Source organism: Lithobates pipiens, unplaced genomic scaffold, assembly GCF_037356315.1.
Source record: "Lithobates pipiens isolate NorthernLeopardFrog02 unplaced genomic scaffold, aLitPip1_a1.2 Scaffold_25, whole genome shotgun sequence".
NCBI lineage: Eukaryota > Metazoa > Chordata > Amphibia > Anura > Ranidae > Lithobates > Lithobates pipiens.
The window spans coordinates 11366355-11372252 of record NW_027507787.1 but is presented as its reverse complement, the minus strand read 5'-3'; the positions used below and the strand labels follow the sequence as shown (position 1 = coordinate 11372252).

Below are 5898 nucleotides of genomic sequence, written 5' to 3'. Positions count from 1 at the left end.
CGTGACCCAATGTTGAATAAGAGCCATCTACGACTAATGTTGTAATTAGTCGTAGATGGCTCTACGACTAATTACAATTATGGTGTAATTGTCAGCTAAGTGATGCACCAAGGAAGAAACACCCCTTCCTTAATGGAACATTACAATTATTTTTTGCTAAAAAAGTTCCTCTATAAAATTAATGTCAGCTTTGGTGAAAATCAGGTTTTTCCAGGGATTAAACTCACCCCTTAGAAACAGGAAACAGCTTGTGTATAAAAGCATCAGGTTTAAAGCCTTCTCAACAGAACTTACTATTCCTTTGAGGTAATTTGAACTTACTTGCCAACACCAGCCAACAACAATGTCTACTAAAGGTGGATCTCATGGACATCATGGACATCATGAACACCACGAACAACACGAACAACACGGGCATCATGGACATCATGATCAGAAGTGCCAGGACCGTAAGTAGCATTTTATTCTTATAAAAACTTTCAGATAGTGGAAAAATTGACTGTCTGGCCTTACACTATTTTGATGTCTACAACATTAATGTGTTAATTTAACTCCACAAGTTCTATATAAAAAAAAAAAAATTCAACTTAGCTCAGTGTTTTTAGTATAAAGAATAACATATTATAAAAACAAAAGAAACCTAATTAATATGTCTGTTTCATACATTGCTTTAACATGTTCTGCTGTTATGAAAGAATACGTTTTACTCAATCACCATCAGCAAGCACATTATCTCCTATAATTTTTTTTAATATTGTCCAGTGTCATGTGTCATTCCCATTAATTTATGTCATACAAATATGCTGCTGTATGTCTGAGTAATTAGCAGAGATCAAAGATATAGAAATACTTGCTACTAGACACTTTTCTCAAATTCAGCTTTAGTATTTTCTTTTCAAATTGTTCTTTAAACCTTTATATATTATCATTAACAGTAGTGATCTAAGGGCTAAAACACACATGGCATCATTAATAATGTCCCTACTTTTCCTTTTTCAGCATGCAAACCAGTGCAGCAATGTCAGGACCAAAAACCAAAGTGCCCTAAGCCTGGTGAGTCAGTAAACATCAAACATCATTTACAAATGTCATTTTTATGTATTCAGCTGGAATATATTGCCATTATGTTTTTTTTTTTGGAAACTATTTTGTACAACACATCAGTGGTAAATCAATTTCGCTGCGGGCAACTTTTATATTGGAACGGTCGCTTCTTACTTACCATATTATTAAAGTATTACTAAAGGCAAAACATTTTTAGATTTGGATAGAGTGGGGAGGGATCTGTGTCGTCATTAGCGAGATTCACTCTCTCTAAATATCCTGATCACCCTTGTCACCAGGATTAAAAGTAAGGTTAGATCCAGAATTTTGAATTGCCACCAAAACAGGAATAAAGGGGAAATCTTTAAATGGGGACACTTGTTCCCCTGCCATCTTGCCTAGAAGTGGATTTCCTTCACATTGGAAAGACATTTTTTCCTTTACTAGTAAGTTCAGACAATTGTAAAGCCAAAAGAGTGTCACACTTTTTTTCTACATTTTTCAATATGTCAAATATAATGCATCCAGAAGAGTGATCGTCTGAAACTGTCTTCTCTACCTTGTGGATCACTGACCCAGAACAAGCATGCAGCCAGTTACATGGGAAAAATCCCATCCTGCTACTAGGTAGTAAAGACAGAATGAGGATGACAGCCCTGGAACTCATACCTATAAAAACAAGTCAACAATGGCTTCCGCTATATTTCTGTTATTGCAGGTTCAGTTTGGGCCAACAGTATCAGCCCACTATTGGAATATCACATTTAGGAGGATTTACTCTTTTACTCACTCAGTTCAATAATACAGAACAAATTCAAAGACGTGCTTGATACTAGTTACCCATGTTAAATGTGGCTTATGTAATTTCATGATCAGACATTATGTATTATTATACATGACTGTGTATATATACTGCATGTGTTTATTAGTAGATGTCAGTTTATACAACCAATTTGTAACTAGGACTGAAACCTATGGTTATTGCCCCTGGCACAACTCAGTATAGTATAGCTAGAGTGGTTATTGTGAAATGTTAACCATTGTATTGGGGTAAATTTAGGAATGTCATACTAATTTACGTTGCACAGGCTGATAACAGGCACAATTTAGCACCTAGCACAAGTGACTACTGAAAGGGTATATATTTTATAAGGTCAGTTAAGAATACAAATGTATAACATGTATTCATATTATCATTTTCTTTCTGCACAGATCCTTGCCTCCCCTGCCCTCCTGAGCCATGCCAGACCCAACAACAAGGATGTAAAAAATAAAACCAACATGAAAGATTCAACTGAAGCTATACCAAGCACACGAATGATTAAAAATGTTATGTTGTCAGTCGTGATGTTGTGTATAAATCTGCATATTTAATAAACTTGGTAAGCACACACAAAAAAAGCTTTTGGAAATTATTTTCTGACATTTTCACTGTTATGCCCACAGGGTTGATGGAAACAATAAACAGACCTATGAGAAATTTGGGATACGTAGATTAAGATATTCACTCCAAGAGTATCCTGAATAGTGATGGCCGAACGGTTCGCCCGGCGGTCGTTTCGCGGCGAATTTCCGACTTTCGCCGTCCGCGGGTTCGAACGCCTTTTTCCGTCGTTCGCCCCGGCGGACTTACGTGTTTAATGTATACAAGAACTTTAACCTTTCGTGACACGTTTATCATGTGTTACAGGACAACCAATTGAGACATGACAGCTCATGGACACTTGGACATTCCCCCTAACCTATAAATACACCCGATCCGGTGGCCATTTTACATTCTTTCTTCTGTCACTGTAGGGAAAGGATCCTGTGTGGAGTAGGGACAGAGAAAACGCTAGCTATTTGGTACACAAAAGTTCTTTTCAGGACTGGTATAGGTGTTAGGTCAGCAGCCTGAGTTTCTTTTGTCAGTTTAGATAAAGGGACAGAGCGCTGTATGCTGCTATTTTAGGGACAGCTCAGCCAGATTAGTCTTTCTTCATCATCATCATCATCATCATCATTAGCTGTTACTATCAGGTCCACAAAAGAGCTGTTCCAGCTAATCGTTCCAGCCTACTCTTTTTTGCCAATTTGTATAGGGACAGGCAGGAAGCAGTGTGTCAGGCAGTGAGGATAATTTTAAAGACTTGCTGTTACTATTAGTTCCACAAAGGTTCTTTTCAGGACTGGTATCAGTGGTACGGTAATAGGCTTGTACACGTATAATATTCTTTCTTCCAAATATAGAAAGAATATTATACTTGACTGCTGCCCTTCTGCTGCAGTCTGCTAATCATTCACAACTCACTTGTTCCACAAAAGTTCTTATAAGGACTGGTAACTTGGTCTGTCTAGGGTGCTACGGTACATAGGCTTGGGTGCGGTACAGTCTGCTGTTCTGTAAGGACCGCTATCGGTCCACAATAGATAGGGTTGCCGTGCACTACTGCTGACCGCTGCCCTATACTGCAGCAGTCCTTCAGCGGTATAGGGACTGACGCACAGTCTGCTAAACACTAATACACAACCTGCTTGGTCCACAAAAGTTCTTATAAGGACTGGTAACTTGGTATAGGGTGCTACGGTACATAGGCCTGAGTGCGTTACAGTCTGCTGTTCTGTAAGGACCGCTATCGGTCCACAATACATAGGGTTGACGTGCACTACTGCTGACCGCTGCCCTATACTGCAGCAGTCCTTCAGCGGTATAGGGACTGACGCACAGTCTGCTAAACACTAACACACAACCTGCTTGGTCCACAAAAGTTCTTATAAGGACTGGTAACTTGGTATAGGGTGCTACGGTACATAGGCCTGAGTGCGTTACAGTCTGCTGTTCTGTAAGGACCGCTATCGGTCCACAATACATAGGGTTGCCGTGCACTACTGCTGACCGCTGCCCTATACTGCAGCAGTCCTTCATTGGTATAGGGACTGACGTACAGTCTGCTAATCACTAACACACAACCTGCTTGGTCCACAAAAGTTCTTATAAGGACTGGTAACTTGGTATAGGGTGCTACGGTACATAGGCCTGAGTGCGTTACAGTCTGCTGTTCTGTAAGGACCGCTATCGGTCCACAATACATAGGGTTGCCGTGCACTACTGCTGACCGCTGCCCTATACTGCAGCAGTCCTTCATTGGTATAGGGACTGACGTACAGTCTGCTAATCACTAACACACAACCTGCTTGGTCCACAAAAGTTCTTATAAGGACTGGTAACTTGGTATAGGGTGCTACGGTACATAGGCCTGAGTGCGTTACAGTCTGCTGTTCTGTAAGGACCGCTATCGGTCCACAATACATAGGGTTGCCGTGCACTACTGCTGACCGCTGCCCTATACTGCAGCAGTCCTTCAGCGGTATAGGGACTGACGCACAGTCTGCTAAACACTAACACACAACCTGCTTGGTCCACAAAAGTTCTTATAAGGACTGGTAACTTGGTATAGGGTGCTACGGTACATAGGCCTGAGTGCAGTACAGTCTGCTGTTCTGTAAGGACCGCTATCGGTCCACAATACATAGGGTTGCCGTGCACTACTGCTGACCGCTGCCCTATACTGCAGCAGTCCTTCATTGGTATAGGGACTGACGTACAGTCTGCTAATCACTAACACACAACCTGCTTGGTCCACAAAAGTTCTTATAAGGACTGGTAACTTGGTATAGGGTGCTACGGTACATAGGCCTGAGTGCGTTACAGTCTGCTGTTCTGTAAGGACCGCTATCGGTCCACAATACATAGGGTTGCCGTGCACTACTGCTGACCGCTGCCCTATACTGCAGCAGTCCTTCATTGGTATAGGGACTGACGTACAGTCTGCTAATCACTAACACACAACCTGCTTGGTCCACAAAAGTTTTTATAAGGACTGGTAACTTGGTATAGGGTGCTACGGTACATAGGCCTGAGTGCAGTACAGTCTGCTGTTCTGTAAGGACCGCTATCGGTCCACAATACATAGGGTTGACGTGCACTACTGCTGACCGCTGCCCTATACTGCAGCAGTCCTTCATTGGTATAGGGACTGACGTACAGTCTGCTAATCACTAACACACAACCTGCTTGGTCCACAAAAGTTCTTATAAGGACTGGTAACTTGGTATAGGGTGCTACGGTACATAGGCCTGAGTGCAGTACAGTCTGCTGTTCTGTAAGGACCGCTATCGGTCCACAATACATAGGGTTGCCGTGCACTACTGCTGACCGCTGCCCTATACTGCAGCAGTCCTTCATTGGTATAGGGACTGACGTACAGTCTGCTAATCACTAACACACAACCTGCTTGGTCCACAAAAGTTTTTATAAGGACTGGTAACTTGGTATAGGGTGCTACGGTACATAGGCCTGAGTGCAGTACAGTCTGCTGTTCTGTAAGGACCGCTATCGGTCCACAATACATAGGGTTGACGTGCACTACTGCTGACCGCTGCCCTATACTGCAGCAGTCCTTCAGCGGTATAGGGACTGACGCACAGTCTGCTAATCACTAACACACAACCTGCTTGGTCCACAAAAGTTCTTATAAGGACTGGTAACTTGGTATAGGGTGCTACGGTACATAGGCCTGAGTGCGTTACAGTCTGCTGTTCTGTAAGGACCGCTATCGGTCCACAATACATAGGGTTGCCGTGCACTACTGCTGACCGCTGCCCTATACTGCAGCAGTCCTTCAGCGGTATAGGGACTGACGCACAGTCTGCTAAACACTAACACACAACCTGCTTGGTCCACAAAAGTTTTTATAAGGACTGGTAACTTGGTATAGGGTGCTACGGTACATAGGCCTGAGTGCAGTACAGTCTGCTGTTCTGTAAGGACCGCTATCGGTCCACAATACATAGGGTTGCCGTGCACTACTGCTG

General features: G+C 42.6%; 1 long non-coding RNA gene across 1 annotated transcript; it reads left to right on the top strand.

The window, feature by feature from the left end:
* Positions 1-275: 275 nt before the first annotated feature.
* On the top strand, positions 276-2445 carry LOC143930098 (uncharacterized). Its single transcript, XR_013262709.1, has 3 exons — positions 276-449; positions 1000-1053; positions 2257-2445. It is a non-coding gene; the product is annotated as an uncharacterized LOC143930098 (long non-coding RNA).
* Positions 2446-5898: the final 3453 nt, after the last annotated feature.